Source organism: Dromiciops gliroides, chromosome 5, assembly GCF_019393635.1.
Source record: "Dromiciops gliroides isolate mDroGli1 chromosome 5, mDroGli1.pri, whole genome shotgun sequence".
Taxonomy (NCBI): domain Eukaryota; kingdom Metazoa; phylum Chordata; class Mammalia; order Microbiotheria; family Microbiotheriidae; genus Dromiciops; species Dromiciops gliroides.
In genome coordinates, this window is record NC_057865.1 from 24,285,426 (window position 1) to 24,302,270 (window position 16,845).

General features: G+C 37.8%; 1 protein-coding gene across 3 annotated transcripts in view; it reads right to left on the bottom strand.

Annotated features, from left to right (window-relative positions):
• Positions 1-16,845, bottom strand: part of RBMS3 (RNA binding motif single stranded interacting protein 3) — a 1,425,793-nt gene that overhangs the window by 93,007 nt on the left and 1,315,941 nt on the right. The gene's annotated exons all lie outside the window — the stretch shown is intronic.

A 16,845-nucleotide genomic window follows, 5' to 3' on the forward strand; every position in this document is an offset into this window, starting at 1 on the left:
GTACATATGCATGTATATATGTACATATGCATGTATATATGTGTATACATATTTCTCTTAAGCCTACACACCCCTATGCATACATACGCCAAGCCTTGTATTCTTTTACTCACAAATTATTAAATACAGCTATCCGATAAATTTAACATCTTACGGAAGTTATTGTCTCTAACTTCAGTGGTACAAAGGGGCCCCCTGAAATTTCCAGCCTTGCATACCATGAACTGGACACTTGGTACAGATTGTCTTTTCTGATCAAAGACTGTCACATGTTCTTATTGAGTTTTCTAATACAATTCTGTTACCTCCTGTGTGATCTTGAGTAAATCACTTAATTTATCTAGGGCCTCAATTTCCTAGCCTGTAAAACACACACACATATACACAGACATACATGTACACATACATATGTGTATGTGTATATATTCACACACATACATACGTATGGGGACAGAGAGAGACACAGAGAGAAAGAAAGAGAGAGAAAACACATACTACTTAAAGACTTACATACATTTTAGCTGTTAAGGTTATATTGCCTGTCTTAGGAGCTATGTAGCCAATATTAAATAGGCCAGCTACAAGCCTTTCTTGTAACTGTGACTCCTGACATAATATGATTTAAATGGTGTAACATGGGTGTGGCCATTTCCCCCAGCCAAGTGAACAATTAGCAAGGCTGAGTAGTAAGCAATGTAAATTACAATATGCCATGTGCCCCTGGAGTGGTGGTAGCTCTAGGTAAATCCCCCAAATAACAGAAAGGTATAATTATATTGTATATTATTATTATTATTAATTATTGCTTTGTCAGGTCATTGATTGAAAAAGAGGGGGAAAGTTTATGCATGAAATGTTAGAGAGGATGGTGGTCTGCATGAATCCAAGATGCTTATAAAAACTAGCTAGAATCATTGGCTTTTGCAGTAATTCTCATGCAGAGGCTGCTTTGGCCCTTATCCTAAGTCAGGCTTAAGCTCTCATAGACTCCTGGCAGTCAGACCTAGTTCTGTGAGAAAACCCACAAATGATTCTCTAGAGTCTGCTAAAATCAGCTAAGTAGATGATACTGAGGCCAGAAACGGGGTCAAGGCCCTCCACCATCTGGCCTCTTCTGACCTTCTTACTAAATTTTCCACTGTTCTCTACCTCCTATTCTTCCACTGTATCCTAATCAAAATGACTGGACATCCCCCAGACTTCTACTGTAAGCCTTTGTGCATTTGCTCATCTCCTTTCCCTTATTTGTGATATTGTCCCCTAATCCTCCACTCCCAAAGTTCAGTTTGGATCCTGCTTTCTCCATGAAGACCTGCACTTTAGGAAGATCACTATGACTGCTGAGTGGTAAATGGGCTATAGTTGGGAGATGTTGGAAGCATGGAAATCCACTAGCAGCTACTGCAATAGTCCAGGCTGTGAAGTGATGTGCTAGAGCAGAGGTGATGTCAGAGGAGAGAAGGGAGTGTGTAGTAGAGATGTAACAAAGGCAAAATCAACGGTGAGTCTGAGATGATCCCTATTTTGTGAGTCTAGGTGCCTGGGAGGTTGGTCTTTCCCTCCAGTCTTTGGGAAGTTAAAAAGAGGGAAGACAAAGTCGGGAGAAGAGTTGATGATTCACTATGAGCCAACCAACCAAGAGCAATTTGCATGTCAAATTTAGGCTAGTCTCTCTTCCATGCCTTTGTTTGTTTTGACACTACTCTCCCCTACTTCTCTTACCTGTCTGTCCATTCCTCCTTAATCCTCTTTGCCAAATCCTTGTGCATGCCTCACACTCTACATGTGGCATATGGCTTGCTGGGTCATCTTCCTTTTCTATACACTCTCTCCAAGATCACATCATCTTCCATGGTTTTGACAGTCATCTCTATAGGGATGACCCCCAAGTCATCATTGCCAGTTCTGATTTTCTCCTGAGTATCAGTCTTATATCACCTGAACACCTTCACCTGTAGAACTCCCAGGAATCTTAAATTCATGGCATGCAAAACAGAATCTCTTCCCCTTCAAATCCTTTCCTCCATTTCTTCCTCCCTTTCTACTTTTCTCCGCCTACCCCCCCCCATCCAATAAATTGCCATGTCTGGCTGAATCACCCCTTCTAACATCTCTTTCTTTGGTCTCCTCTGTAATTACATGGCTGCTACCACTGTTCAGGCTCTCTTCACCTCTAAACTATTACAACTGACACCTAAATGGTTTCCTTGACTTCAGGCTCTCCCTTCTTTAGCCCATCATGCTCACAACTGTAAAATGGAGAGTCCTCTTTCAAGTTTTTTTAAAAATATATTATTTTTAACATTTAAAAATTGAGTTCCAAATTCTCTTCCTCCCTCTAACTCCTCCCATATACACTGAGAAGGAAAGCAATATAATATCAAATAAATTGATCTTCTTAAAGAAGAGGTAGGATAAAAAAGAGAAAAAAAGAAGAGGTAGGATGACCTTATTCTCTTCCTCAAAAAGCTTTAGTGGCTTCCTACTGCTGTCAGGATAAACTATTCTGTTGGGCATTTAAATCCCTTCATTATTTGTCTCAAGTCAATATTTTCATACCCATTTCACATTACTCTGTTTCCCTTAACCTGAACCTGGGGACTTGATATTCTAGCCAAACTGTTCTTCAAACATCCCATCGTCATGCCTGGGATGCTCTCCCCTCCTGTCTTGCTTCCTGAACTGAGTTCAAGTGGCAATTTTAAAATGATACCTTTCTTTACCCTTTCAATTTTTAGGACACCTCTTCCTCCCATTATATTGTATTGATTTGTGTATTTTTTCTACTTATGTGGCTATGCATATTTTTTTTTCCATCCCCTCCCCTCAGATAATATAAGCTCCTTAAGGAGGTAACAATTGCTTCATTGTGATCCCTGCCTTACACCCTAGACATAGATATTAAATGCTCATTGAATAAAAATAATTAAATTGAATTGGAATCAGTGAATGATAGATGACCTATTGTTTGCAAGAAAGACCTTCAGTTGCCAAGAAAGCCACCTGAATTTGATCATGAGGATGACCCAATTAAATGTCTGTAAGGTTTTGGATTGGACTGACTATTGAATCATTTGACTTACTGTTTGCTATCATGATGATAACACTAAAATAACCAGTTGTTGGTCAATCAAGTCATGATAGTTTAAGACATTTAAAAAATGTAGTCAGGCACAACATTCTTGCTACTCAAAGCACAGGACAGTGTGACTTTCAGGGTTGTGCATCACTAAATTGACTTTATCTTCCAGCTTTTTAATTCAAAAACCACCTGACTGCAGCACTAGGGAGATTGTAGAACACTGGGATAGGAAAAAGAAATACAAAAGTTGGCTGATGGTGCTGAAGCCCATGCAAAATGGCTAAAGCGGAAGTGAGGATGTACCTATGAGGAGCATGGTAAAGTCCAACAAAGTCTATTGCCAATTCTCCTTTAAGTTCATTCCCCACTAAAAAGGGAAAAAAAAGGGGAGAATAGCCAATTAAATATAATTAAAAATGAAAACTTTTACAATTGGAAAGTCACATGACAGTCAACACTCTGGTGAGTAAAGGCTCTTTAAAAATTCCTTTATGGGGGCAGCTAGGTGGTACATCGGATAAAGCACCGGCCCTGGATTCAGGAGTACCTGAGTTCAAATCTGGCCTCAGACACTTGATACTTACTAGCTGTGTGACCCTGGGCAAGTCACTTAACCCCCATAGCCCCGCCAAAAAGAACAAACAAAAAAATCTGGCCTCAGACACTTGACACTTAGTAGCTGTGTGACCCTCGACAAGTCACTTAACCCCAATTGCCTTACCAAAAAAAATTCCTTTGTGGTCATCGAACATCTGTCAACAGTAATGAAGATTGTCAGGAAAGAATCCCCAGAAGATTAAAACAATTAAAAGTATTATCAATACCTAAAAAGAAATTTAATTTTTTACATGTTAAAAATTATTAATCAGCTAAAGTTTAAAAGAAACAGAAGTTTGCTTTTTTGATTTGAATACTTTCTTATGTGGGATAAAGAAACTCTTTCCCTTTTATTTATCACTCATCTAAGCTCATCTCTTTGTCTAGTCTATTTCCCTGTTCTTTGTGCTAGAATTCCATTTGACATCATTCTATGTGTTATTTGGAGGATAAAAAGAAAAGAAGGATGTCTTTTTTTCCTCTAGAAATCAATGTTAGTTTACCAGTGGCTTAAGATTAAATTAATGAAAAACAAAACAAAACAAACCATAGACAATTTGAAATGGGTTTTAGTTTTTGGGTTTTTTTTTGTTTGAAGTTTCTAATCCATCCTTTAACCAATAGTAATTTAAATTTTTTTTTAAAATACCACAGCACCTCCTTTTATTATGAGAGACCTCACTAACCTAATAAAAATGGAGAATTGATTATAGTTATATGTTATTTGCTAAATTTATTCTATGATTTTATCATGGGGTGCAGAGCACCCCAGAAGTTCTCTGGGGCACACCAAGGAATCTTCTTCTTGGGAAACTAAACCAGAGGACAGATAACGCCTAGAGAGATAAGCTGAACCAAAGGGGACTGAGCTAGCTTGGGATTCCTACCCTTCATTCTGGTCTCCCTTACCCTGGGGAGATAAGTTTGGGTGTGGCTTCGGCCTTTGTGTTCTGAAGAGGGATCTGTAGCCACCCCTCACCCAATTCCTTTAGTCACTACCAGTGGGGGACGGTCCTCCCTCACTAAAGGAACTTTCCACAGGAAGATGGTCCACCCCCATCAGTCCTCTATAAAAGTACCTTCCGGTCTCCTGTTCGAGGAGATTTGGTACCTCTGAGCCATGTGCTTTGTGCCAAATCTCCCCATGAAAAGTCTAAGGATTTCTTTCATGGTTTCCCTCCCCCCACCCTTCCCTTCCCTTGCTCCTAAATAAACTATCACCTTATTCTAACTACATTTTGTGTGCAAGAGGGTGTAATTCTTTAAAGAGGAATTCCTAAGAACCCCAAATCCCACCAACCTGTACCCCATTTTCCCACCATATCATCTTTTTAAAATGTGAAACTTGCTGCTCAATAGAAAGTACAATTTCTCTGTTATCCATCACCCCAAAGTAGGTCATTTCTCATGTTAACCCGCCTCCCCTGAAGAATGTATTTGCTTGCTATGGCTTGATTTAGTGAAATTTTTCAGATGAAAGGAATTTGAAATATAATATTATTTGGAATAATGCAAATGCCAATAACTGATTCATTAACTGACTCATTATAATCTCCTTTTCAATTAAAAAAGAATGGGAATAGAGGGAATCAGTGAAAGGTTCAAGTCTCTAACATTCTTAAAATAAGAGAGCTATTAAAGTAATATTTATTATAGAGTAGCATCCCAATGTAAAGATTGAAGATTTTTCCAAGCACAGTTAATCTTTCTCATAATAGATCTTTTATTAAATGAATATCATATATGCTCGGTTACAAATCCTTCAAAAAATTTTTTTCTATTGCAAAAGCCACATCAATACTTTTAGACAATAAAGCAAGGAAGTGGGGGAGTGCATCTTTACTTCCCAATCTGCTTTTGGAAGGACCTTTCAACTTGGGGTCATGCTATCCTGATTGGTGAGAGTCAATACTAGCCCTGCTTCACCCCAGGCATATTCTTCTCATTTCCCTTCCAGCTTGTACAAAACATTCCATTCCCTTTTTCCTCTTGTTCTAGGATCAGTAGTTAAATCAACTCTACCATTATTTCTGGAAATTGTCCTACTCACTCCCCATGTGATTTCCCAGACCAATATGACATCATTCACCTATATATGTCTTTTCTCTCCCATTAGACTATCTATATATTTGTAGCCTCAGGCTTTAACACAGTGCCTGGCACATAGCACTTAGTACATGCATTTAAAATTCTTAAATAAGTAAATGCTTAATAAATTCATACTATGACTTTGGCGAGAACAACACATATGAACTAGAGTAATCCATCATGATAAAATTCCCAAATTATTTCTTGCATATTATATGGTTTTAAATGATATAGTCATAAAGTATCAAAACCCAATTAAATATTATTTCAAAATATTTAGATGTTCCTTGTTCAAAGGAACAAAATGTCATTGAGTGATTCAACTGGGATTGTGAGATGGCATAAGTATGAACCATGAGGCTGACTTTTATATGAGAGCTGATTTCAGATCACACAATCAACTTCAGAGGAATCAGCCTGACCCATACCCCTGCCTCTCCTTTGCAAGAAAACAAAACATAATAACAAGAACAACACTCATCCATTCACGGATTCCTAAATTGTGTTTTGTTAACTTGACGAATTTAATTTTCCATAATTAGAGACAAGACTTTAAATACAAAAAACCCTGGGAGAAATAACAGGTCCACAAAACCTCATTTATATGAAGACAAAAATGACATATCTTTTGTTTTCAGTGTAGCTTTTGGCAGTGGTGAAAGAAATCAAGTCACTGGGTATCTGAGGGGTCATGGGGAAACACGCGTGGGGGGAGAGTACAGAAAATATCAGAATATCAAAGGCAAACTAAGACAAACTCTGCCTACTTTGCCCTACCAGATCTGTATTTAGTGTTAGCCCTACAAAGGCTAAGGAAACAAACATTTATTAAACACCTACTGTGTCCTGAGAGGAAACGGCTAGATGGCTCAGTTGAAAGAGCACTAGGCCTGGAGTCACGAAGACCTAAGTTCAAATCCAGCCTTAGCTACTCACTAGCTGTAAGACCCCAGGCAAGTCATGTAACCCCTGTTTGTCTTAATCCACTGAAGAAGGAAATGGCAGACCATTTTAGTGTCTTTGCCAAGAATCTCCCTAACCCCCCAAAATAGGGTCACAAAGAGACACAACTGAACAACTGGACTACGAATATGCCAGGGACTTTGCAGGCCCTTTAAAAATCTGATCTCACTTGATTGGGTCACAACTCTGGGATCTAGGTGCTGTTTTTATTCTCATTTTATAGTGGAGGAAACTGAGATAGACAAAGGCTAAAGGACTGTTGCAGGGTCACAAAACTAGAGACCAGTAATGAAGCCGCATTTGAATTCAGGTCTTCTTCATCCCAGACACAAAGCTTTAGTCCCTGTGTCACCTGCCTTTTTGTCAATGTGGCTGAATGAATTCTTGCCTTCACAGCAACATATGGTACTTGGGGCAAAAAGAAGCAAAACAAGAATTTTGGTAAGCGCACATGAAGACTGACTGGAGGAACTGGGGTTGGCCAGCCAGGAGAAGAGAGAACTTGGTAGGCATGGTCACTGTCATCACATCATTTGAAGGGCTATCCCCACAAAAGGGGTTGGGTTTAGGGGACCCGAATTGTAGAAGCAGAAGCAATGGGTGGAAATTGTAAACAGACAGATGTAGGCTTGATGGAAGGAAACGTTTCCTAATAATGAGATTTATGTGAACGTAGGAGGCAGTGGGTTTCAGTTCTTGGGAGGTTCATTTCAAGTGAAGATTAGGCAACCACTTTTGTGGTGGATGGGATGCTTGTTCAGGTATGGGCTGAACTAAATGGCCACGGAAGACCCTCCCAACATTAAAATCCTGTCACCATTCTGTGGCTTAGTCTTGCTTTTCAAGGATGCAGGCAATGGAAATTCTCATTCTTTTGCAAGTTTTCCAGAAGACAATTAATAGGACAGAAATTTTCATTAGAAGCCATTGAAACCAGATGGGTATTCTTGAGCATCTCTTCACTGTTTTTAATACCCCTTGAGATTGATAAGATCCAAAATACATTTTTTTTTCCCTGAGGGCTCTTCTGCATTTTCAAACCCACAAATATTTTAGAGGAAATTAAATCCATACGGCTCCGATTCATCTACACTTCCAACATTCAATCAGAATTTTGATGAGTGGTAATTGATATTCAAGAAATCTAGTTTTTTAAAAAAGCATTTGCTTTCTTTACTAACAAAAAAGCCATTTTTAATTAAACATATAGGGACAATTTGTCCAAAAAATTTCATTTGGTTTTGAACTTTTGAATTCTGAGGAAGTTGAACAATTTATTTTCTTAAAGTATTTATTTTTGGGACAGCTAGCTGGCACAGTGGATAAAGCACCGGCCCTGGATTCAGGAGGACCTGAGTTCAAATCTGTCCTCAGACACTTGACACTTACTAGCTGTGTGACCTTGGGCAAGTCATTTAACCCTCATTGCCCTGCCCCCCAAAAGCATTTATTTTACTCTAAACTTAAATGAAACAAACATTTCCACAATATAGTAGAATAGTATTAGAGAATTATCCCTCCCCTTGTCCCTCCACGAAATGGCAAACAATATGATATAAGCCATATATGTATGATCATGCAAAACATCACCATACTTGTCACTCTGCACAAGCAAACTTAATCATAAAAAACTGTAAGAATGTGAAAAACAGCAAGCTTCAGTCTTTTCCATTAATATCAGTTCTATCTTTAGATGTGGATAGTATATTTCATCAATAGTCTTTGGGACTGTCTTGGATCTTTGTATTGTAGAGAATAGTCAAGTCATTCATAGTTCTTCACCAAACAGTATTGCTGTCTCTGTGCACAACATTCTCTTGGTTCTGCTCACTTCCCAATACATCATTTCGTAAATGTCTTTCCAAGCTTTTCTAAAGTCATCCTGCTTGTCCTATCATCACTGAAAATTTCAAATGGATAAATAATGGGATGAAAACTGTGAGTTATAAGCCTGAGTAAAGATATCACAAAAATAAACTGGATAAGACTAGTGATCTTCAAACTTTATTGATTGCATGCCACTGGAAAAAAATGAGAATTGATCTCCAGCTATATGTATTTACTATCATATTATGTGAATATTACTGTACTAATAATTATTTACATCATAAAAGCTACAAAAGGTATCAATTAAAACTTGGTAAGATAAAGAATAATATTTAGTCCTAGAGTCAGTAGGGAGCCACTGAACGTTACTGAGTAGAGGAGTGAAATACTTTGATCCTGAGTAAAATCAGTCATTCAGGAAAGTCTCTTTTGCTGTCTTTGAGTTTTAGAATTTCTTGGACTTTGCACATAAAATTTGTCACAAAATTTAGAATTGAAAGAGAACATAGAGATCACTGAGTTTCTAGTCCTCTCATTTTAAAGGTGTAGAAGTGAGGTTCATAGCTTTTAATTCACTTGCCCAGGTATGATGATGATGTCATTTCTCCTTTGTTCTCAAAAAAGACCATGACATCTAGAGGTGATGTCATAACTTGCAGTGAATTGGATTTAAGTGAGGGAGGGCTTTGCAAAGTCACCAATCTCAATCTCTCTCTCTCTCTCTCTCTCTCTCTCTCTCTCTCTCTCTCTCTCTCTCTCTCTCTCTCTCTCTCTCTCTCTCTCTTCCAGCACCATCTGGGTCCAGTGGCAAGATATAGATCAGGATGACTTAGAGAAGGCCTCAGATGTTTAAGGCAATTGGGGTTAAGTGACTTGCCCAGGGTCACATAGCTAGTAAGTGTTTGGGGTCAAATTTGAACGCAGGTCTTCCCAATTTCAGGGTCAGTGCTCTCTACCCATTGTGCCACCCAGCTGCCCACATGTTCCCAGAGATATACAGGACGCAAAAAGTAGTATTGGGTTTTGAAGCAAAGTCTTCTGATTCCAACTTGACCACTTTCTACAGCACTGGAAGTGCATACAGGACTGCATTTGGAATCTGTAAAACCTAAATTGGAGTCCTACTACTTATGCCCTTAGAAGTCCTGTCATCACTCCAGGAATACAGGCTATAGTGCACCTCTAAAATTACATGTATTTGACCTGCATTGCAGGCTCTAATTTTCTCTACTGTTGCTTAAAAAAAATCTATTGCTATGAGTTTCCTATAAAAAGTCTGATTAAGCATGAGCCTAGGATTGAATCCCTAGTACTATTGACTCTGATGACAAGACTTTTAGGTGGTACAAATAAACCTTTTATTTCAAGGGATTGATTTGGTTATTTTGCAGAGAACTATTCAAGTCCTTCTGACTGAACATCAATGCCCCCATCAAGGACCTACCCAATCTTCGTTGAATATCCTCTCTAGAAAATGACATAAGAGAAAAAACAACAATAACTATATTTCAGGCCAAATAAAGCATAGTTTAGGAATAGCTGCTTAGTACGGGCACAACAACCTTGACTCGGAGAATTAAGAGGAACTACTCACCAAAATCTTTTATTTAATTCTCAAATAAGGACTTAAGAAGGTGTCATGGGGTATACACATGAATCAATCACCACAAAGAAAAGAAATAGCTAGAATGTTGTTTTTTTAGTCATTTGGCTCTAAAGTATTTGACAGAAGCCCTATGAGATGGTGGTATGAGGTATGACAAACATGTACATTGTTATTAAAAATAGAATAATTGCTTACATTATTATTTTCAGGAGATTTACTATTATTCATAAGATCATGGTAGATAACAACGCAACTGGACTAAGTGATATCCAAGGTCCTTTTCAAATCTTAATTTTATTACCTCTGACTCATTTTGAAAGAGTCTTGGAATTGAATCAGGAGAGCTGTATTCAAATCCTGGCTCCAAAACTTATTACACTGTGCATCCACACTCTAACAGTCATTTAAAACCATCAGAACCTTAGACACAAAATGGAAACAATAGCATTGTCAATACCTATCTTAGAGATTTGTCTTTCTTTGTAAGGAAAGGTGTCTCTTAAACCTTAGCATGCTATAGAAATGTGAATTGTTATTCTAATGACTTTTTTTAATCATAGGAGAGATTGGATTCAATGACTTCTAAGGATAATCTGGATTCAAAGATTCATTTCTAACTGGCCCTTGATTGCTTGTTCCCCTAATATTTTCTTCAAGATTCTTTAATCCTTGGCCATTCTATGAAGTAGCAAGTTCCAGGGGGTACAGATTTCTCTCTGAAAGTCAGGATAATTTGTAAAGTTGGGAGGCACAGGGGATGGACCAGATGGCCTGTGAGGACTTTTCCTTCTCTCAGGCACTGATCCTAATGGTCTTTTTCTAAACATCGACATTTCAAGTGTTGTATGTCGATATGTCATTAAAGCACAGCAGCCTCTAAAGAAATGTCAGTCAGAGATGAATGGCAGAGCACATGTAAGTGTGAATAGGCTGCATCAAACCAGATAAGGAACTACAAGAGTAAGCGACGACATGAAACAAAGAAGATGATGTAACCATGTGATAAAAGTAGGAGATAGCCAATGGACAGCACCATGTATGCTCTCCAAGAACCATGATAGTGGTTAAGAGAAAAAAGGGAGAAGATTCCCAGCATCTGGATGGACTGCCTCTCTTCCCCCAATAGAACCTATGAAATGTATGAACAAGAGCCCTTTAGGATTGACAAATAGGAATGGGCTATGATATGGATCATCCGAGGGAGCATCCAAATCAATGACTCATCCAAATCACAGATCCATTGGAAGGACTCCTTGAGAATCAACTATCCACACAGATTAAATTGCACTACAAAGTTTATTACTTAAAAGAACACAGAAATGAATCTCTTTGTAATGGGAAGCCTCCATTAGCACTATGAATCACCACCCCTCCCCCCATTTATCTATTTCATAAGTTCAGATTTTTAGATAGTGACATTTTTCTTTCTGTACAGAATCCATCTATATTCATGGGATCAATGAAGGAGAGGAGAGAGAGAAGGAAAGAAACAAGAAGGGGGTTAGACTGGGTGATCTTTAAGGTATTTTTTAGCTTGAAATTCTATGAATTTGCAGGGACTAAAGTTAAAGAGAATGAGGCCTGAAGGATAAAGAAAAAAACAAAGAACTGAACTGAGATTGGCCTCTTACCAGGGGTGATGCTATTATGAAACATTGATAAAACAGTAGGAGGCACAGATGCCAGTTTGTGCCTTAGTTATGATCCAATAACATATTTAATAAAAGTATATTATGTTTGTATTTAATCCTATAATATAACTATAATAATATATAATTACATATTAATAAAATGGTGTAATTATACTGTTAGTATAATTATAGTAATATCACGTAATACATCATTGTACTAGTATAACATAAGATTTAATAATCATATATTATATTGTACATTTTTCAAAACTATTTCATATATACTAACTCATTTGATTCTTGCAACAGTTATGAAAACACTCTATGCTCACTGACTAAGGACAGAAGATTGGATTAGAGCCACAGGAAGTAAAAAGAAAATAATTAGCAACTAAATTGTACTTCCACTTACATCTCTAATTTTAAGGCTATTTAAAAAACATTATGGTTATGTCTAAATAGGTCTAACTTCATCAGAGGTATTTGCATGTGAAAATATTTCCTAAACTTAGCTCCTTTAAAAAAACATAAAAATCAAGATGCAACAAATTAAACAAAACTTGAATGAGTCCTTACTATGTGCCAAGCACTTGATTAGGTATGAGGGAAAGAATGGCGAAAAAATAAAACACTTACCCTGCCTACAAAGAGTTTACGTTCTACTGGTACGTGAAAATACAAAATTGCTTTGATATTGTTGCTGTTCAGTCATTTCTGACTCCTTATGACCGAGTGATTTGCCATTTCCTTATTCCATCTCATTTTAAGAATGAAGAAATGAAGCAAAGCCAGCTACTAAATTTCTAAGGCAGATTTGAATTTAGGAAGATGAGTCTTCTTAATTCCAAGCCCAGTGCTCTGTCCACTGTGTCATGTAACTGCCCCCTTTCATATATCATTTATATACAAATAGTCATGATCAAGGTAGAAATCCTTGCTTTAGAAAATAAGCAGATACCTTTGGAATTAGACTTGCAAACACAAATTGGTAAATATGGTTCTGTAGCATAAGCATTACTTGAATCAAATGCATACCGATACAAATTTAGTAATGATAATATAATTATGTCATTATTATAGTTAGCATTTATATAGCATTTGAAGTTTTCAGAGGTATCTACATATATTATCTCATTTCATTCTCAAAATTCAGTGTGGTAGGCGCAGCTAGGTGGCACAGTAGATAATGCACTGTTCCTTGGATTCAGGAGGACCAGAGTTCAAATCTGGCCTCAGACACTTGACACTTACTAGCTGTGTGACCCTGAGTAAGTCACTTAACCCTCATTGCCCCACCAAAAAAATGTGTGGACCCACAATTCAGTGTGGTAGGTACATGATCATACTCATTTTACAGATGAAGAAACTGAAGCTGAGAAAGGTTAAATGAGTTGCTTCTGATCACCAGAATCTGGTTTTCCAGGCCCAGAACTCTTAAGCACGATACTACATGGTTGCTTATTTAGAGTTATAGGGATAATAAAAGCACTTTCATATTAATCTAAGTATTAGCATAATGCTCAGTATAAACTAAAATTGGATGAAAAGATACTTCATAGAGATAAGACCGAACCTTCAATTTCCATTATTGCATTTTGTGCCAACAATTTGATTAATCACACTGGCCACAACTGAAGTGGGGGAAAGAAGTCACCAATCATGGCATCTCTATGTTTTGGTCTAATGGAAACAAGAAAGCACCTGGTAGAAAGGATCTGTGAAGGTCTCATCACGACAACATTCTGATTAGAATCCTGCCAATTAATTAATTAATTATTCCCAATACCATCTTGACTCAGCTAACAAATCCCCAATTTTTTTTTTTTTGTCATTCAGAAGCATGGCATACCTAGGGAAAATCCCAGACCCTAATTACTGTTCTCTGCACTTTCAATCCTCTGCATTTCCAATCAATCTCTCTCTAGTCCCTATCCTTCGCATCCTGACCCTTCTGCTAACAGATTCTTCTTCGTCTTTGAATTCATCTTGCAACTACCCAATGGCACTCACTGAATCCTGGCTTCCTCCTAAACACATGACATTTCTCATCATGCTCTTCAACTCAGCTGCCTCTTCCCTGATGCTCCCAGAAATCACAGGAGGAGCTGAAAACAGTATTGACCTTCTCCTCAATCACTTCCAACAACCCTTCCTTCTTTGGCATTTACACCATCATCAATTCAATTGGGGCAGCCAGGTGACAAAGTGGATAGAACACTATCCTTGGAGTCAGGAGGACTTGAGTTAAAATCCAGCCTCAGACACTTCCCACTTGCTAGCTGTGTGACCTTGGGCAAGACACTTAACCTTGATAGCCTCAAATATCTGGGGCCATCTCTAGTCGTCCGGATGTATATCTTGCCACTGGACCTAGATGGTTCTGGAGGAGAAAGTGAGGCTGGTGACTTCTCCCAGCCCTTCCTCACTTAAATCCAGTTCACTGCAAGTCACAAAATCATGTTCTGATGTCATGGTCCTCTTTGAGAATGAAGGATAAACAATAACACTCTATCACTTTTTCTAGGCTCTCTTCTAGATCTCATTTCCCAACCCACAGTCCCTTTCCTTAATTTCCAACTAAGGTGACACAGTGGCTAAAGTACTAGATCTAGAATCAGGAAGACCTGAATTCAAATCCAGCCTCAGACACTGGTTGTGTGACCCTGTGTAACCTCTTACACCTCAGTTTTCACAGCTGTAAAATGGAGATAATAATGTCATATTCTCCACAAGGTTGTTGGATGAAATGACATATTTGTAAGGCACAGTACCTAGCACACAGTAGGCACTCTTTAAATGCTTTCCCCCTCCTATTCCACCTTTCCCACTGCCCCATTCCTCTTGAAGCTGCTCTTTACCCTTATGATCTGGAGAGTTTCTTTTCAATCCCTCTTTTTTCTTCCATTTCATCTACTTTGTTAGCCTCTTTCACAGTTTTACCTTAAAATTAGTCATTCCAACAAGGCATTTGTCTTTCTTACTTGAATCACTTTTCCTCCTATTTTCTCTAGTGTCATCCTGAAAATTTTCAACCCTAGATCCCTCCATCATTAACCTTTCTACATCTTACTGCAGTACCATTGTTAAGTGACCAGATGTGAAAATATACTGAATCTGCTACAGTTCCATGCTATTTATAACCTCCACTGTGCCCTTAGGGCTGGAATAGTGGCCATTCCAAATGATCTCCTCTCTCTTCAAGCCCCTAAATCCATTCTTAGTCCCTTATCTTCCAATAGATGATGCTGGCTTCTACTTTCCTTGGATGAAGGCTGTCAGGGGCATCTTCATCCGCCCTCCTCTATTCCTCCAAATAGATTTTTGTCCTTACTTATCCTCTCCTCCTGTCTTCCTTTTTGAGGATAGTCAATCCTCTTTTTTGCCAAGATTACATCTCCACCTGTGCCTTTAATCCCATGCATTGCCAATTATTCTAGAATATTACTCTATCGATCATTTTCATATTCTTTTATCTCAACAATCTATCCTTTTCCACTGGTTCCTTCCTACTTGGAGCTTTTCTATTCTGAAAAATGCATTCTTTTAAAGGTACTTTCATGTCAATTGAGCAATATCTTTTTCAACATGACTCTTTGATGTTCTATTCCTTTTTAAAAGCTATCTTAAGGTTATTATTCAGAATCTAAAGATTGATAATTAAGGCAGCTTTCTACTTTGTTAAATGGGACTCAAGAAACTGAGAACATTATTTATACTTAAACAGATTTCAACAAAGACTAAGTTGGGTTCCAGATCTTTAAAGAGTCTGTAAATTTCTTTGTACACCCCCTTAACACTTATTTTCTATTACACTGTCAGACCAAACAGTATTAAAAGCAAATTTTGTATTCTGAATAATGTGAATAGGAATTCTATGAGAGATTCTCCACTTAACTTGCATGTTTTTATCGAAGACACCATCGTACTTTAAGTCACCCTGTGTTCTTTGCTTTCCAAAATCCTTCAACTCTTATATACTATCAATTGCCAAGTTTAGTCTTGTTGGTTCTATGTCTAACCACACCTTTGCATCTGTGTCCTTCTGGCCATTCATGACTCCATTATCCCAGTTCAGGTTGGTATATTCTCACTTGGATTATTGTGACAACCTCCCTGTCCCCAACCTCTTTTCTGTTCAGTTCATCTTCCACACAGCTACCAAATATATACTTCTAAAGCACAAACTGGTCATGTCACTCCTCTGTTCTTAGGGAACTACTTTCAGGTACAAAAAATGCACACAAAAAGTTAGCATCTTTTAAACTGAACCTCATAGATGGTGTAAAAGAGCGACTGGGGGAAAAATAGATCATGAGCAGTAGCATTCAAACACTTCACCTTTTTCAAAAAAACTCTTCTGAAGGACACAACTCTAGTTAGAAAAGAGAAGACAGATTTTAAAAGGTATCTGAGAAGGAAAAGAGTGGTAAGTATAGCAGAGTAAGAATTCAGAGAAGCGAAAGGGACCACTTTCAACTCGAGTGATCACAGGAGGCTTAGTATATGGGGAACAGAGAACCTGGTGCAGAGACAAGGGAGTCATAACTTCATGCATGATGTCACTAATTACCATTTTGCCTATGAGGAAGTATGGATTGACAGTCACTGTATTTCTGCCTCAGGGAATGTTAAAAAGGAAACTATTCAGCAGTGCATTAACACCAGAACTCTACTTTTGTTAAAAATGAAGAATCTCTGAAAGTTAGAGCTGGAAAGGACCTTGGAAAATTGTATTTCTACCCCACTCCATCTTACAAATAAAGAAACTTGGTTTAATGCATCCATGTAAGTTTACTTTCAAAAGAACTAGTACATATACCTTTGTATACCTCAATTAAAATCTGGGAATGAGAGTTAGGTTGTTTCTTTTTATATTAGATGTTAATATGTTCAATTGAGTTCAGCTGAAATATTATCTTAGGAAGGATAGACCATGGTAAAAAACAAAGATGTTAATAGATAACACAATGTTGAAGATTTGTAGTGCTTTAAATTTTATTTGCAAAATGCTTTACATACACAGGATTACATGGTTTTAAGCTTTAAGGAGT